This window comes from Bubalus kerabau, chromosome 18 (assembly GCF_029407905.1).
Source record: "Bubalus kerabau isolate K-KA32 ecotype Philippines breed swamp buffalo chromosome 18, PCC_UOA_SB_1v2, whole genome shotgun sequence".
NCBI lineage: Eukaryota > Metazoa > Chordata > Mammalia > Artiodactyla > Bovidae > Bubalus > Bubalus kerabau.
In genome coordinates this window covers 775,839-794,708 of record NC_073641.1, presented here as the reverse complement: position 1 = coordinate 794,708, position 18,870 = coordinate 775,839, and the positions used below count along the sequence as shown (strand labels likewise).

Here is an 18,870-nt window from a genome sequence, read left to right as displayed (position 1 = left end):
GTGTGGCGCATCTCTGTGGAAGAAGAGGGACCCAGTTCACTGGAGACAGCAGTCATGGCTGAAGCAATTTCAGATTCAGTGAAAGCCTAAAGTAGGACTTTCCCCAGATTAATGGAAACCCTGTGTGTTGCAAACATATCCATCAGAGCATTAGAGGGAGGTAACGGATGACCTAACTCCTGGGGCCTGCCAGCTGAATATGGAGTCGGGAGGGGAAAATGTTCGGAGAGGCTCAGCCTCTGTACATCTGCTTGCTCTCCTGTGTTGCTCTGCCCAGTCGGGGCTGAGATAAGAATGCGTGTGCCCTTCCTGCTCCCTGTAAACTCAGCTCGTATGAGGTCTTTCTCTCACTCTCTCCCTTTCTCTGCCTTTTCTGCTCACGGCCAGATGTTGAGAAGTCCTTCCTCGCTGTGAGTTTTGGATGGAATGTCCACGTGCGACATCAGTCTTTAGTGCGCATGCCCAGATTAGCAGGGAGGGTAAACGATGGAACTCTAGCAATACCCACCTGGTCTGAGGATCACGAGTCTCCAGGCCCAGCTCTAACACTTTTTAGCTCCTTGAATGCTGGCATTTCAACTACCTGCTCTTCAGTTCATTTATTTGTAAAATGGAGACATTAATACCTCCCTATCTACCTCACACAGTTTCCTTGAGGCTCAAATGAAATATGGTTGTGAAAGTGCTTTGGAGACAAAGAAATGTATTTATTAGGAGTGACTCAATAGTTGAGGGGTGAATGAGGGGAAGGTGGTAAAACTGGGACATCTCAATAAATCCCATCCCGTCCTATGATTTTATAAAATTGTTTACACTACTTTGTCCGTTGGTCAGTAACTAGGTTGTGTCCGCCTTTGGCCAACCAGCCTCTCTGTCCATGGAATTCTCCGGGCAAGAATACTGGAGTGCAATGCCATTCCTTTCTCCCAGGGATTTTCCCAACCAGGAATTAAACCCACATCTCCTGCTTGGCAGGTGGATCCTTTACCACTGAGCCACTAGGGAAGCCCTTATATTCCTTCAATAAGTTGAATTAGATAGCTTTTCTGCTGTTCTAACAACTCTCACTGTAGCGGTATCCTTTTCTTCCTCCCTAGATCTCCTTACATGCAGAACCCAGGGCCTCCCTACATGTTCCAGCTCACCTTGCTCAGCTTCCTCACCAGCCACTGGGTCTCCAGCCACTGAAGCAGCAACAAAAACTCTCACACAGCATCTCCAAAAGCTCTCTGGACTTCAGTCATCACCCAGGCCTTCCAGCAGCAGCTGATGTAAAAAATGTGAAAAGAGTTTTCCAAAAACGACAAGATGCTCCACACAGAGACTTGGATGTCACTTGGCTCCTCGCTTAGAAACAGCTTAGGAACCTTATTGTGAAAGTAAGTCCTGCAGTATTTCAGGAACAGGCATTCACAACACAAACGTTGACATATTTACAAACTTAGAATGTGATGATAGACACCGTGGAGTGGATAAAGGGACATATGATAAGTGTCCTTGGTGAGGTTGGCTGTGTGAGACCAGGTCCGAGAAGGATATAACCAGCACATCCCCAGGGCTCCACAAGTGGTTTAGTGATGGGACGATTGACATGGTGTCATAGTTTGCTGGGGCTGCTGTAACAGAACCTTAGGCCCGTTTAGGCTGCTGTAACAAAAGTGCCATTGATAAGTGGGCCTCCCTGATGTCTCAGAGGTAAAGAAACAGTATGCAATGCAGGAGACTTGGGTTTGATCCCTGGGTTAGGAGATGCCCCTGAGAAGGAAATGGAAACCCCACTCCAGTATTCTTGCCTGGGAAATCCCATGGACAGAGGAGCCTGGTGGGCTACAGCCCACAGGGTCACAAAGAGTTGGACACGACTGAGTGACTAAGCCACCACCACAATTGATGAGTGGCTTAAAAACAACAGACATTTATTTTCTGGAGGCTGGGAGTCCAAGATTAAGATGTGGGCAGGGTTGGTTTCTTTTGAGGCCTCTCTTTGGCTTGCAGACGGCTGCCTTGCCACAGACTGTCTTCCTTCTCTGCTCGTCGATGTCCTAATCTTCTCTTACTGTGTATATGCTAAGTTGCTCAGTCATGTCCGACTCTTTGGCACCCATGGACTGTAGCCCGCCAGGCTCCTCTGTCCATGGGATTCTCCAGGCAAGAACACTTGAGTGGTTGCCATGCCCTCCTCCAAGGTGATCTTCAGACCCAGGATCGAACCCACATCTCTTATGTCTCCTGCATTGGCAAGCGGGTTCTTTCCCACTAGTGCCACCTGGGCCTCTTATTATATGGACACAAGTCAGATTGGATTAGGGTCCACCTGTATGACTTTGTTTAACTTTAATTACCTTTTTGAAGACACTCTCCTAAGACAGTCACTTTCTGAGGTCTTGGGGTTAGAACTTCAACATAGGAATTGGGGGCGGGGGTTACAACTCAACCCTTAACTCACACTGTGGGCAAGGTAAAGAGAATCAAGATGAATGGAGAAGCCACTGGGAACTATTAACAGCAGAAGCTTCCATCATCCTTGGGCCTGGAGAAACAAAAGAGAAGGTGTGCTATTCCTAGAACCCATCCAGAGCTGTGGTCATAGCAGAGGGGCCGCCCCCCCCAACATAGGTGCTATATGACAGAGGAAGGCACCCATGTGGAGACCAGGCTCTGGCAGGAGGGAGGAGGGGGAAGACCCACCCCTCTCTCTTCCCGCCCTTCACACTCCTCTCTTCACACTCTTCTCTACTCAAAGTGCTTCCCTTTGGTCAAAGAGCCGAGAAAGGATGCGCTGAGAACAGCAAAGCCTGGGGGCTGGCAGCTTGTAGATGTCAGGCTTTGAGGCAGGAACGGGATGACAAGTGTGGCCAGGGGTGGGAGGGGAGTGGTAAGATATGAGTGGGACGATGAAGAATCACCAGCTCAGTGGAGAAAACAAAGACATTTCCAAAGGAGGAATTAATTATGCATACTCAGTAACATAAATGGGCTTTAAAGTATCATTGGAAAACAGAAAATGCTACTTAGCTGCAAAAATATTAGTCATCCATTTGAAACTGAACACGTATTCATGTACCATTTCCAGTCCCAGAAGTTACTATTCTAAGATACTTGTTTGCAGAAGTAAAGCCGAATGATAGAAAAATAGGTTTGTCAATCTTGTCATGTTGAACCACTTATGTTTTTAAAGTGGGGATGGGAAGTATTATTGGAACGGTTTTGGATAGAAAGCAGCTCTCTGACTCAGGAGGGTGTCTGTATGACCACACCCATCAATCGTCACAGCATGGTATATGAACTGGGTACGACCCCTGTGTTATCGCGCTGGGTGCACCATAACAAAATACCATAGGCTGGTGGCTTTGACTACAGAAATTTGTTTTCTCACCACTCTGGAGGCTGGAAGCTGAGACCCAGTGTTGACAGGGTGGACGTCTGCTGAGAGCTCCCTTTGGGAGCTCCTTTTCAGTGTGTGCTCACACGGTCTTTCCTAGGTGACTCTGCAGGGGGAAAAGTGAGGGGGATGGAGGAGGGGGAGAAAGAGCCGTCTCTTGGTGTCTCTCCTTTTTTTTTTTCCTTGCTGCTGCTGCTGCTAAGTCGCTTCAGTTGTGTCCGACTGGGCGACCCCATAGACGGTAGCCCACCAAGCTCCCCGTCCCTGGGATTCTCCAGGTAAAAACACTGGGGTGGGTTGCCATTTCCTTCTCCACTTCTTTTTTTTTTTTACCTAAGTTCAAATCATCCTGACTTTATGATCACAGAAATACTATAAATATCCACAGTTGGTGAACACCGTTATAACAAATACAGATAGAAGGATGGATAGACAGCTGCATAGATAGAGTGACTGTAAACAGGAATAGGCTCAATCTGCACATGCTGTTTTTAAAGTATAGTGTTGAATTTAGTGTTACTTGAATTTAAAAAAAAATTTATTTAATCACACCAGGGCTTAGTTGCGGCAGGTACAATCTAGTTTTGCTGACCAGGGATCAAACCCAGGCCCCCTGCATTGGGACACAGGCTTGATCCCTGAGTCAGGAAGATCCCCTGGAGGAGGAAATGGCAACCCACTCCAGTATCCTTGTCTGGAAAATCCCATGGACAGAGGAGCATGGCAGGCTACAGTCCACGTGGTCGCAGAGAGTTGGAGACGACTGAGCGACTTAGCACACACTCATCCATTTCCCTAAAGGCTCCACGTCCAAATACAGCTGCTCTGGGGGTTAAGACTTCAACATATGAGTTTTGGAGGGGACCCAAACATTCAGTCCATAACATCCCACGTAGTGATATGAAATAGATGACACTTGATATGTTGATACTGATAGTCATTAAATCAATAAAACTTCATTGCACACCTACTGTGCACCAGAATCTCTGCTAGGCTCTGAGATTATAGGTAGAAGGAAAAAAAAAAACTGCCTCAGTCTTTAATGAGTTTATAACTTGAAGAGAGACAGAGAAGCTGTTAGAACACAGTGGTCACTGCCAGGAGAGCCTGAGCATTTGTGCTAAGTCACTCGGTCATGTTTGGCTCTTTGAGACCCCTTGGACTGTAGCCCTCCAGGCTCCTCTATCAATGGGATTCTCCAGACAAGAATACTGGAGTGGGTTGCCATTTCCTTCTCCAGACCCAGGGACCGAACCCACATCTCTTGGGTCTCCTGAACTGGCAGCGGGTTCTTTTCCACTAGCACCCCTGGTGACTCAGATGGTAAAGATTTCACCTGCAATGCGGGAGACCTGGGTTCTATCCCCAGGTCAGGAAGATCTCCTGGAGGAGGGCATAGGTACCAGTATTCTCGCCTGGGATTTCCATGGACAGAGGAGCCTGGCGGGCTGCAGTCCATGGGGTCGCAAAAGAGTCAGGACATGACTGAGTGACTAACACTTTCACTTTCTGTTCAGTGCCTCCTGGGAAGCCCCAGAGCTCCTAGACAGGACGAATAAACCACTCCCTGGGGGCAGCAGAAGTGATGTGCAAGCAGAAACGGAGGATGAGGAGTATTGGATAGTAAACACGGGGTGGGACAGACAAGGGGGAGCATTCAGGATTGAGGAAGACGATACACAGAACTAGGGTGACCAGGATCCTGGTTTGCCCGGGGCTGTCCTGGTTTTAGCACTAAAAATCCCACATCTGGGAAAGCTCGGGGTCGCTGAGCCTTATATGCTGCTGCTGCTGCTAAGTCGCTTCAGTCGTGTCCAACTCTATGTGACCCCATAGAAGGCAGCCCACTCAAATGAACTCGAAATGAAAAAGGAGACGTTTCAACAGACAACACAGAAAGAGAAAGGATCATAAGAGACAATTAGAAACAACTGCATGACAATAAAATGGATAACCTGGAACAAATGGACAAATACTTAGAAAAGTACAATCTTCTAAGACTGAACCAGGAAGAAAGAGAAAATATGAATAAGTCAAGCACCAACACCAGTCACAAGCTCTAACTATGAACAGATCAATCACAAGCACTACTAACTGGGATCAAAAGTCTCCAACAAAGAAATGCCTGGGACTTCACAGATGAATGCTCTCAAATGGTAGAGATGTGATAATACCTATGCTGGTCAAACTGTTCCAGAAAAATGTGGAGGGAGGAGCATTCCCAACTCATTCTGCGAGGCCACCATCACCATGAACCAAAAGGAAGCAGAAATGCCACACAGAAAAGAAAGTTACAGGCTAACATCACTGATGAACATCAACGCAAAAATCCTGGGGAAAATTGTAGCAAAAACCAAACAAAAACACATGAAAAGGATCATACACCAAGTTCAAGTGGGGTTTATCCCAGGGATTCAAAGATTCTTCGCTATCTGCAAATCAATCAATGTGATACACTATATTGACAAACTGAAAGATAAAAAGCATACGATAATCTTGATCGATGCAGAGAAAGGTTTTGACAAAACTAAATACCAGTTTAAAAAGCACTCCATAAATGGGCATGGAAGATACCTACCTCAACATAAGAAAGGTCATATAGGAAAATCTCTCAGCAAACATTATTCTCAATGGTGTCAAAATGTAAGCATTTCCTCTAAGATCAGCATCAAGATCATGGTGCCCACTCTATTTCTATTAATCAATAGAGTTTTTAAAGTCATAGACACAGCAATCAGAGAAGAAAACGAGAAAGAACGCATATTGGAAAAGAAGAAGTCCATCTGTCATTGATTGCAGATGACCTGTTTCTATTCATAGAAGACCCTATAGGTAGAACCAGAAAATTACTAGAGCTAATCAATGAATTTAGTAAAGCCCAGGATACAAAATTAATACACAGAAATCCTTTGCAGACTTACAGCACAACAAGAAAAATCAGAAAGAGAAACTAAGAAAAAAGTGCCATTCCCCACTGCAACAAGAAGAATAGCATAGCTAGGAATGCTGCTGCTGCTAAGTCACGTCAGTCACGTCCGACTCTGTGTGACCCCATAGATGGGAGCCCACCAGGCTCCCCCATCCCTGGGATTCTCCAGGCAAGAACACTGGAGTGGGTTGCTATTTCCTTCTCCAATGCATCAAAGTGAAATGTGAAAGTGAAGTCGCTCAGTCGTGTCCGACTCTTCGGGACCTCATGGACTGTAGCCTATCAGGCTCCTTGTACATGGGATTTTCCAGGCAAGAGTACTGGAGTGGGTTTCCATTTTTCTTCCCCAATAGCTAGGATTAAAGTTACCTAAACAGACAAAACACATGTATGCAGAAAGACAGGCTGTATGATGAAAGATAGCCAAGTTGAAACAAACAGATAGAAAGATATGCCTTGTTCTTGACTTGAAAGAAATCAATGTTGTGAAAATGACTATACTACCCAAAGCAATCTGAAGATTCAATTCATCCCTATCAAACAACCAATGACTTTTTTTTTTTTTAAAGAACTAGGACGAACAATTTTACAATTTACATGGGGGGAAAAAAGACCCAGAAGGGCCAAAGCAATCTTGGAAAGAAAGGTGGAACTGGAGGAATCAACCTTCTGACTTCAGACTATACTATCAAGACACTATGGTACAGGCACAAAAGCAGAAACAGAGGGCAATGGAACAAGACACAAAGCTGAGAGATAAACCCACACCCCTATAGGCATCTTTTCTTTGACAAGGGAGGCAAGAATGTACAATGGAAAAAGGACAGAAAAGAGAGCCTCTTCAGTAAGTGGTGCTGGGAAACTGGACAACTACATGTAAAAGAATGAAATTAGAACGCTTCTTCATACTATACACAAAAATAATTCACAATGGGTTAAAGACCAAAAGTAAGGCCAGAAACTATAAAATTCTTAGAGGAAAACATAGGCAGAACACTCTTTGTCATTTATCACAGCAAGACCTCCGAGAATGACTGAAATAAAAATAAAAATAAATGGCATCTAGAGAAACTTCAAAGTATATAAGCAGCAAAGAAAACTATAAACAAGATGAAAGGACAACCCTCAGAATAGGAGAAAGTAATTGTAAATGAAGCAATTGACAAAGGATTATCTACAAAGTACACAAGTAGATCATCGAGCCTAATATCAGATAAAAAGCAACCAACTGAAAAGTGACCAGAAGACATGAACAAATTTATCCAAAGACGACATTAAGAAGGCCACCAAACACACGCGAAGATGCTCCACATCACTCATTACTAATGAAACGCTAATCAAAACTACATGAGGTATCACCTCACACCAGTCAGAATGGCCATCATCAACAATTCTACAAATAATAAATGCTGGACAGGACATGGAAGAAAGGGAACCCTCTTGCACTGTTGGTAGACATGTAAATGGATACAGCCACTATGGAGAGGGAATGTAGGTTTCTTTAAAAAGTAGGAATAAAGCTACCATATGATGCAACAATCCCCTACTGGCCATATAGCCGGAGAAAACCATACCTCTAGAAAGACACATGCACCCCAATGTCCACTGCAGCACTATTTAAAATAGCCAGGGCATGGAAGCAACCTAATATCTATCAAGAGAACAATGTATAAAGAAGTCGTGGAACATATACACAATGGAATATTACTCAGCCACGAAAAGGAACAATACGAGTCAGTTTAACTGAGGTAGATGAACCTAGAAACTGTGATACAGAGTGAAGTAAGTCAGAAAGAGAAAAACAAATATAGTATACGAATGCATACACATGGAATCTTGTAAAATGGTACTGGTGAATATTTGAAGGGCAGAAATAGATACACAGATGTAGAGGAAGGACTTGTGAACTCAGCTGGAGAAGGAGAGGGTGGGATGAATTGAGAGAGTAGCACTGAAACATCACCTACTACCATATGTAAAATAGCTAGCTAGTGGGAAGTTGCTATATAACATGGGGAGCCCAGCATTGTCCTCTGTGACGACCTAGAGGGTGGGATGGCGGGAAGTGGGAGGCAGGCTCACCAAAGAGTGGATAATATACTTATGGCCTATTCGTGTTGTTGTATGAGGAAAACAAACCAAACAATGTAAAGCAGTTATCCTTCAATTAAAAATTAATAAATACAATCTGAAAACTATCATTCAACACTTTTGTACTGTCGTCTAAAGCTATATGGGATCATCGTCTATTCCTAGCTATTTTTCCACTATAAGTGCTTATAAATGTCATTAAAGGTTTTGAAAATATGATTTTAATAGCTACACAGTATTGCTTAATATCTCACACATAAATAACAACATTTCAGTCTCAACATAGAAACATAATACCAAAAAAGGTTTCCATTTTAAACTAAAGCTTGCATTTTAATTCAGTTCAGTGAGAATTCCTCTGAAGGCCTAAAATTCTTATGAAAAGTACATTATGTGGAGTCCTTCTTGCTTTCATCTGTTATGCCGTATCCTCATTTACTTCTAAGGACTCTTGGACTTTTGACATTTTTGCCTGAGGCTGTAATTTTTGACTGAGATAAAATCTTAAATTTAGATATTAAGAATGTCAAGAAGCACTCTTGTAAGTGTGAGTCACTCAGTCATGTCCAGTTATTCGTGACCCATGGACTGTAGCCCACCAGGTCCTCTGTCCACAGAATTTTCCAGGCAAGAATATTGGAGTGTGTAGCCATTCCTTTCTCAAGGGGCTCTTCCTGACCCAGGGGTCAAACCCTGGTCTCCCGCATTGCAGGCAGATTCTTTACCATGTGAACCACCAGAGAACCCTGACCCGGGTGTACACGGATGTAAAAATCCTCAAAAGAATATTAGCAAACCAAATTGAAGACACATTAAAAAGAATCATACACTATGATCAAATGGAATTTATTCTGTGCCTGCAAGCATGATTTAGTATTTGCACATCAATCACTGTGATACACAATATGAGCAAAATTAAGAATGAAATCATGTGATCTTCTCAATAATTGCAGAAAAAGCTTTCAACAAAGTGTAACATCAATTTTGGTACAATCTCTCAATACAGTGGTTAAACATGGAACATCCTAAAGGGTATATAAGACAAGCCCACAGCTAACATCCAAGTCAGTGGTAAAGAGGTGAAAGATTTTCCTAAAAGATCAGGAATAGTACAAGGATGCCCACTCTCACCAATCTTGTTCAACATAGTAGTGGAAGTGTCCTACCCAGAATAACTAGGCAAGAAAAGGAAATAAAAGCATCCCCATTGGAACAAATGAAGTTACACTGCCACTATTCGATTATGACAGAATTTATATGAAACCATAAAAACTCCACCAAGTAACAAGTATTAAAACTAATAAACTCAGCAATGTAGCAGGATATGAGCCATCAGAGAGAGAACAGAACAGTACCATATACAAATGCATCAAAAAAAAAAAAAACAACATGAAATAAATTTTACCGACGAGCAGAAGCACCTGTACAATCACAGGCTCCAAGACATAGAGTCTGGATTCAAATCCCACCTTACACTGACCTGCAGAGTGACCCAGGGCAAATCACACAATGATCTGAGGCTCAACATATTCAACTGTAAAATGGACACAAACCCAGTATCTCCTCCCAGGGCTGTGAAACTCCAAGGAAATGCTTATTTAGGCCCGGGCATTGGAGTGTCTCCGGGAGCCTCTCCTTGTATGAAACTCCTCTAGAACTGGGCTCTTCTGATCCTGTGGGTGAGGGTCAAGTGTAGAGCCTGGGAGCCAAATGGGACTGGACAATGACGAGGACAAAAAAATATACTAGTTCTGTGTCAGGGAGGGAAGCCACCTCCTTTCCAGATCTCAGAGTGGGGCCTGCACCGAAGGCCCGGGGGATGTACAATCAGATGTGAACCCCGAACCGCCCCCCCCCACCCCCAGCAGGGATGGAGCCTTCCTGGCAAGAACCTTCTCTCTGGTCCGGGCTTCAGTGTGATGTGGTGCTGCTCCCTGAGTTCTCCAGGTCTCCACCAGGCAAAGAGCTCTTGGGACTTGGAGGTCTATTAAACCACAGGTGCCTGAGAGTCCGAATGACACAAGGGCTAACAACATTGAAAATTAGCTATATTTAAAAAAATGACAGAAGTACAGACAAGGCAGGGTATGAGAAGCAGAAGGATTGACTACCTCGCAAGCCTTTAGCAGAAATATCTCCACACCAGCTCAGCAGAGCCCACAGGAGGAAAATATAATGGAAAAGCAGGCTATGGGTATATCTCTACACTGCTGGACCCAGGGACCCAAGTCCCAATCCACCAACATCATTTTGCATATCCAGACAGCAAGAGGGAGAAACACAGACCTTGCCTTAGGAAGTCTCAGCCAGACTTAATATTGGGGTTGCTGAGCATGGTTACATGGTCACTAGGGTCACCCAGTCCCTCCTCTCTGCTCACATCCTCTGTCCTCACAGAAACATACATGGTTCACTACAGAGAACCCTCTGAGGGTACTTGTGTATACTAGAAACAGGCAATGGTGAAGTGTGAAGAGAAGACACAGAAACGGAAACATGCTTCTGGGGTGCTGTACAAATTTCCAAAGATCTGAAGTTCTTGATACTTGGCATTTTTAAAAGAAGCTTCTTAATGTGTAAACGCAGAAAGGATATTTCCAGGAGAAAGGACAAAGGAATCATCCCATTGGGACAATTTGGTGTCCATGTGGGAAAGTAAGTTGGATCCCTACCTCAAAAGACAGCACCAAATCAATTAGACACATAGTAAAAACCAACAATTGAAGGAAAAACTTGACAAAATTTCGAACCATTTTTGATGAGGGAATATCTTTTCTTTAAATTGAGGTATTGTTGATTTACAATTTGTTTAAGGTTTACAGCAAAGTGATTCAGTGATTCAGCCTCTCAGGTACTTCCTTGGACAAAATTCATTCCCTTTGGGAGGCCCCTAGGCCATGCCCTCTACTCAGAACAGCTAAGAATCCTGAATAGGCAAAGCAGCATGTCGTGGTGCTCAGTGAGGGTTTTTAGACTGAATAAACTATTCTAACACGATACAAGGAACAAGCCCAGAGTTTAAGAGAGGATCTCCAAACCTACCTTCCAAAAGGAGGTCTTGCTCCCTTGAATGTCAGTGCGTGAAACAGCGCTTGGGAAGGGAAAAGGTGTGTCATGAATATTTGGTCTGCAGAGGAGACAAAGTGGTGTGTAGAGATGATGTGCAGGCATGTCCCAGGACACTGAACACACGGACAGAGTGACCGGACTCTCAGCCCTGCTCTGGGGGCATTGCACTCTCTCCATCCCTGACAGAGCGTGAGCAGCTCACACGTGTCTTGGCGAGTATGGTCACATGACCTGGACCTGGCCAATCAGTGTGCTCCATCCCTGGGCACCATGATTGGCACTGACCAATCGGGACCCAGGACCAGGCCTCAGGCTGGATTCAAAGGAAGAGGAGGGCTGGCTCTGCCGGAAGGGGTGGGGGCCTGTGAGGTCAGGCTGCAGCAGTGGGAGGGGGTGTGAGTTCACCTGGGGCAGTTGGTGACCTTCTTGCGCCCGTTAGGGCAGAGCCGCTGGCCTGAGAAGGAGGGCGCTGCTGAGCCCAGGGGTTGAGAGCGCCGGTTCCTGCTGTGGTCCCGGGGCTCCACCTGAGACCGGAGGGAAGCCGTCTGCCCGTGAGTCCTCTCCTGCTTGACTGTCAGCTTGTTTGGACTACGCTGGGTTTTCTGTCCAGCTGGCTACGTGAAGACCCTGGAAATGCACCTGTGTGGGTTTTGGCTGGCTTCAGGGAAGAAATGCCAGATGACACTGGGAGACTCCAGTTTAATCCGGATTCAGGTCATATCTCTTGAAAGTGAAGTGAAAGTCCCTCAGTCGTGTCCACCTCTTGGCGACCCTGTGGGCTATACAGTCCATGGAATTCTGCAGGCCAGAATACTGGAGTGGGTAGCCTTTCCCTTCTCCAGGGGATCTTCCCAGTCCAGGGATTGAACCCAGGTTTCCCGCATTGCAGGCAGATTCTTTACCAGCTGAGCCACAAGAGAAGCCCAAGAATACTGCAGTGGGTAGTCTGTCCCTTGTGTAGCGGATCAGCATTCCCGACCCAGGAATCAAACCGGGGTCTCATGCATGGCAGGAGAATCCTTTACCAGCTGAGCTATCAGGGAAGCCCAGTATCTCTTAAGGCCAGCTATTCATTGTAGTATCAACCATATTAGTCTTCATGGGATTAAGGTAGCAACCTGCTAAGGTAGCAATCGATGTCCTTTTTCTAGAGGACAAAACTGGGGCTCAGAGAAGGGGGTAACACAGCTAGAGCAAGGAAGTGTGTACCTAGACAAAACCCCCCGATCCTGCTGTTAGAACTCAGGGAAGCCATACGGTGGCTTGTCCATGTGACGGGGGCTAAGACACCCAGCCCACACCGGATACTGTGGGGACCTGACTTGGTAACTGCCTTCTCGCAGCTCTGAGACTCAAAAAAGCGATTTTCACTGGAGAGAGGAAGGATACGTCCCTCCATCCAACCCACCACATCCTCCAGGTACTCCCACACCCTGCCCCCTTTCTCTTTCTTTGTGAGGGAATAAGCGTCATGCTCATGTGACCACATTGGCTGTCCACTGTTCACGAGCTACCACCTGGAGCTGCTACCGGAGAGGCCAAGAGCCTTTGCCCCCGAGTACCCCTCTTTCCTTTGCACCGTGGGGGCCCTTCTCGACACCTGCACACCAGAGGCCGTTTCTGAGGCATGCAGGGACCCTCCTTCAGTTTGCAACAGACTGCATCCATCACTGTCCTTTCAATGCTTCCCTTGACACTCAGCTCCTGAGCTCCTTTGTCTGCATTGCGACCCACCTGGCTGCCACGGGAGGGACAGAGCTGACCATGAATCCAAAGCTCAGATCTGACAGGCAGGAATCTGTGTATAAAGGGCCTGATTAATCATGCCGTAGAGGCTGTAGTGGGCTCCAAGGATCCGTAAGTAGGACTTGGGCCAAAGTGATTCCACAGCTGTTTTAATGCCTGGGGAGGGTCTGGCTGTAGTGGGGGTGGGGTGAGTCTCCTGAGGTTCTGAAGGCCCACTGTGTGCAGATTCATGGCACATAGAGAAGAGAAGGCGGAGTCCTTCCCTGGAGGTGGTCCAAGCTCATGGATGAGCCAGACAGGCAGGCAGGGCACGAAAGCACCTGAGCTGCCATTATGAGTGAATGGTGTGGGGGCAGAGGAAGAGAACCAGGTCTGCTCGCTTATTGGCGCCCAGGGCAGGTTGTCCCCAGACTAAACACTTATTATGGTGATGACCGTCACTGCTGTCTGCAAAGGGTTTACATTGGTGTGTGTCTTCATCGAGTGGTCAGGCCTTCTCTAAGCTACACTGGCCATGGGCATTGCCTCTCCTTGGAACTTGACATGATTCGTCTCTTCCTTATGGAACATTCATTTCTAAGAGGGTTTTTGGGCCACAAGGATGTTGGGTTTTTCTCTAGCTTTGTCTCATGAGGAACGCTTTTCCACTTGTTGATGTGGTTTGTTTTCCCAGCTCTCTTTCTGCTTTATTTTGTCAATTTGTTTCTGCCAGAGGAAGAGCTCAGAATTTGCCTCTGGCTGATATGTGACACTTACAACAGCGACACCCACCTGGGTATTATGACCACATTTGCCGAAAGGGCTTTGTTTTGCAGAAGACATCTTGAAAGTACCTACACTGTCCTTTCAGATTCCCAAAGGCTATTTGAAATGAAAGAAAAACAAGAATTCTCAAGTTTAGTCTTACAATATGTGGGGAGTCAGAAAAATCCCCTGGAGAAGGGAAACACCACCCACTCCAGTATTCTGGCCTAGAGAATTCCATGGAGTGTCTACTCCGTGGGGTCACAAAGAATCAGACAAAATCTGATGACTAATCAACAACACCGAAGCTTCACCATTTGTCAGAGATAACAACAGTATTTACACGACCGTGTGCATGTTCAGTGGCTCATACGTGTCAAACTCTTTGCAGCCCTGCAGCCCCTAAGATCCTCTCTCTGTGGAATTTTTCAGGCAAGAATACTGAAATGGGTTGCCATTTCCTCCTCCAGGGGATCTTCCCAACCCAGGAATTGAACCCAGGTCTCCTGCATCTCCTACATTGGCTGTCGGGTTCTTTTCTGCTGAACCACCTGGGAAACAAGTCATTACATCACTGGGTTATCCTAAAGTACTTAACTTGGAGTCTGGCACTGGGGAAGTTCTCACTGGTGATGTGAATATTCAGTCATATATCATTATTGCTCATATGATAATGAAATGGCCATGCTCATAAAGGAGAAAGAAGAGCCTTTCCAAGTCCAATTAAATCCTTTGCCACACATATGTTTTTAAAAACTTCTTGACTTTGAAATGAACATCAAACATAAAGACATTGGTTATGGCCTCCAGAAAAGATTGAGCTGTACCAATAAGTGACGAGGATTCTTCTCCCAGTTCCAAAATGCATGCGTTGTTTCCCGGGCACCACCGAGCACTTCTCCGGTGGGCTCAGAGAGGCTGAGTCACTCACCAGAGACCACACAGCAGCAGACCAGGACTCCGACCCAGGTTGCTGAAACCACGGCTCCCTCCTGTGCCCATCTGACCTGCCCCTTGAGGGCAGCAGGAAGATCTGGGCTCCCCTGGCCTGAGCCCCTGGGCCTGCCTCCCCTCGTCCGCGCTGGGATGTGTCCATTCCCAAATCATGCACTGTGTCCCCCAGCCCTGGGCCGTCATGTCAGGCTCCAGGCTCCCTGCAGGTGAGCCCCACGCCCACCAGCACACCTCCGAGCCCTGCCCATCTGGTCTCTGTGCCCGAGTGTCCTGATCCTAACTGTTTTCTTGAGGCAGCCCCAGGACTGGGCCCTGCTTCCTCGAAGCTCCCTTCACCAAGCCCAGTGAGGCTCTGCCCTGTGGCTTCATGACAAGTATGTTGGGCTGAGTGGTGGCTCCGAAAGCCATCCATCCTTCTGCAGCCTCCAGAGGTGGCCTTATTCCGATGAAAGGTCTCGGCAGATGGAAGTAAGTTCCTGACCCCTGCACCAGATCACCCGGGATGCATGTGGACCCTAAATCCAACGACAGGTGTCCTTGGAAGAAAAGAGGGGGTGATCTGAGGCACTGAGCCACCCAGGGGAGAAGGTTTGTGCAGATGGACGCAGAGGTCGGGGTGATGTGGCCAGAAGCCCAGGGAGGCCTGGCGTCCCCCAAGGACTGGACCAGGCCAGAGGGACCCTCCTCTGGAGCCTCTGGAGGGAGCTCAGCCCTGCCCACACCTTGATCACAGGTTTCTGACTCCAGAACTGGGGAGGGGGGGGAATGAATTTGTGTTAAAGCTGTCCAGTCTGTGGCCAGTGGCTGCAGCCACCCCTGGACACCGAGAGTGAACTTGCTGGCTCCAAGGTGAGAACAGTGGCAGGACTCACCCCCTACCCCCCAACCCCAACACACAATCTTGTCATGAGGTTAAATGAGTTCATACACACAGATGGCTGAATCAGGGACTGACACTTGGATCTCAGCCCGCTTCACTTCCTCCTCCTCGTCACCATCACCGTCATTGTGAGGGGCCCTCATCCACTCATTCAGTGGACATACAAGGGCCTGATGTGGGCAGCGAGGCCAGCGAGCTGGGAGGCTCCGCACAGGACTCACCCTGTCTGCTGGGGCCACATGGACGAGGCTTGTGCGGTGACACGGAGGCCCCGGGAGAGGCTGGATCCTCCGGTCGTGGGAGGCATGGGCGCCTCAGCATCAGAGGTGGAGGGTTGAGCTGGGTTCATCCTGGGGGGGTGCAGCCCTTCACTCAAAGTGAGGGAAGAACCCCATTTGGCACCCAGTGTCCGGTAGCCTCCCCTTGCCATGGCAGGCTGCGGGCAGAGCCATGGATGACCAGGAGTCTGCATCTCACTAGGGGCCGAGGCTGGCACTGAGGGAATCCTCAGTGAGGATTTTTTTTAAAAAAACCATCCTAAGTGACTTCAGCTCCATTGCTTTTTGCCAAAAACCTGCAATGATCCCAAGAGCTTTGTACACTCCAAGGGTGGTGACTGGACGTGGAGCCCAGCACAGACCCAAGTCAGTCCTGCCCTGAGTCCCACGGGCCGGCCACACCCTCCCCCTTCCTTGGCCTGGCTTTCTTCTGCCAGGACCCCCAGAATGGTGGAAAGGCAAGTGTGGCCTCAAGCTGAGGGGCCCAGCCTGGGCTCCAAGCCCCTGGGGGTCCCCTTGGGAGGTCTGGTGGACCTAGTTCCCCCTGCCGTGGGGCAGCTCTCTCGCGGGGACTGTCGTGTTTCTTTGCTTTCTGTTGTGATGGGGCACCCCAGTTATCTCGGGGCGATGGGAAGTCTGTTGGTGTTACATGCTCCTGCCTTAGATGGGGAAACGTTATTGCTGCATTGACACTGCTCACTCGATACTGGGAATCGGTTAAACACAAATGGCAAGGGGAACAGAGCAAAACAGAAAAAGAAAAATAGAGAGTTGCTGGGTTGCTTCAGGGCTCACCTGTGATTAAGAGTGTGTACAGCCTGCACGTGAACCTGGGTTCCCACACCTGCCAACTACCAGGTGCCAGGCCCTGATTTTAGACCCCCAGCTTCACTAAGGAGTCATTGACAGATACAGTTTATGTGTATTTAAAGTCTACATTGTGATGACTTGATGCCCACAGATGTCATGGAATGATTGCCTTACATACGCATCACCTCACACGGTTAACTCTGTGTGTGTGTGTCTTTATGTTGTTCTTATAATCCGTGAACACAATATAGATAGCTCTCCATTTTTTAAGATCTTCTTTAATTTATCTTAGAAGTTTATAGTTTGCTGTATGTCTTACAAATGTTTAATTAGATATCTTGATATTTTCAGTGCCATTATAAATTCCTAATAGATACAGAATTTACTTTTCTATATTCACTTGGTAAATCCATATATTTCAAATCATTCTAATTGTATTTATTTATGTATACACAATTATGTCTGCAAATAAGTTCTTTTTTCCCCTTTGCAACTGTGATAACCCTTTACTTTTTCTTGCCTTATTGTATGGACTAGGATCTCCAGTACATTGGTGAACAGAAGTAGTGAGAATAAGTATCCTTGTCTCTTTCACATTATCAGAGGAAAAGTTTTCAGTATTTCACCATCACACATGATATTAGCTTTTCTGTAGACAGTTTAATCAAAATATGTAAATTCTTCTCTTTTAGTTTACTAAGAGTTTTTTCTTAGTCGTGCACTAAAATTATTACATTAAATTTTCTTGTTTATTTTCTGCAGATTTTTGAAACAGGTAATTTTTCTTGTATGTGATTATTTTTCTTTTATGTGATTTAACTTTTAAAAAATTTTGTGATTCTAAAACGACCCCAACCTGATCTCAATGTATTCTCCTTCAGTTGGACTTTATTTCTTAGTGTTTTATTTAGGATTATTTCATCTATACTCAGAGTCTGTAATTTTACTTTCTTGTACTTCTTCCTGGTTGGATTTAGTATCAAGGTTATGCTAGTCTTATAAAACAAGGTTGGAGAGTGTTCCTTGTTTACTGCAAGAATTCCTGTGAGATGACTGTTTTCTTCCCTAGAATTTTGGAAGAATTGATTGGCAAAACCAGTTGGTTTCATTGTGGGGAGGCTTTTAATTTCAGATGTAATTTTTTTCATGCAAATAAAATTTTCTGATTTTGTATGTCTTCTTGGGTCTATTTCAGTAAAGCATTTCCCTCCTGCTAGGAAGTTATTGAGGCGAGCAGACTCTCCAGTTAGTAAGTGAACTGTGGTTCATAATATTTTTCTTATCTGCAAGATGTGTTGTCTCCCCTTTTAAAAACCCCTGATGCTGGTGATTTGAGCTTTGTCTCTTTCTCTTAATAAGTCTCTCTAGGGGTTTATCAGTTCTTTCAAAGAGCAAACTTTTGGCTTTGTTTTTAAAAAACTTCATATTTGCTTTCTGTTTCCTTGTTTTCTGCTCCCTTTTTTCCCCATCTATGTTGTGTTTCGTTTGCTATGTTTTTTCCCTGGTTTCTTGGGAGAGAGGCTTAATTGATTTTTAGCCTTCCTTCTTTTCCAGTGTATGTGTTTAAGGCTTTAAGTTACCCTCTAGACACAGTCGCTGTGTCCCACAGGTTTGAATAAGCCAGATTTTCATTATCTTTTATGGAAAAGTATTTTCTAATTTTCATTGTGTTTTTCAAAATCATTATCCATGAAATTCTTCAAGCAGTATGTCATTTAACTTCGCAATGTTTGGGGAGCTTTTTCCAGTGATCCTTTTTTGATTTCTAGCTTAATTCCATGAAGAGCCCCGTCATAGGCTTTTGGGGTTACTGTTATAAATCCCGTAGACTAGCTGATAAACAACAGAAAGTTGTTTCTTGGAGTCCTGAGGCTGGGGAGTCCCAAGCTCACCAGCAGGTGCCACATCTGGTGAGGCCTGTTTCCTGGTTCCTAGACTGCCTCCTGCTTCTCCCTGTCCTCGCAGCACAGGAGCCCATTCCCTCCTG

At 46.0% G+C, this 18,870-nt stretch overlaps 2 long non-coding RNA genes across 2 annotated transcripts; one reads left to right on the top strand and one right to left on the bottom strand.

The window, feature by feature from the left end:
- Nucleotides 1-9,232: 9,232 nt before the first annotated feature.
- Nucleotides 9,233-11,703, bottom strand: LOC129632891 (uncharacterized). Its single transcript, XR_008704736.1, has 2 exons — nt 11,445-11,703; nt 9,233-10,404 (listed from the first exon to the last, which is right to left on the bottom strand). It is a non-coding gene; the product is annotated as an uncharacterized LOC129632891 (long non-coding RNA).
- Nucleotides 11,704-11,852: 149 nt separating this feature from the next.
- Nucleotides 11,853-15,431, top strand: LOC129633204 (uncharacterized). Its single transcript, XR_008704955.1, has 3 exons — nt 11,853-12,022; nt 12,815-12,891; nt 15,213-15,431. It is a non-coding gene; the product is annotated as an uncharacterized LOC129633204 (long non-coding RNA).
- The last annotated feature ends 3,439 nt before the right edge of the window (nt 15,432-18,870 follow it).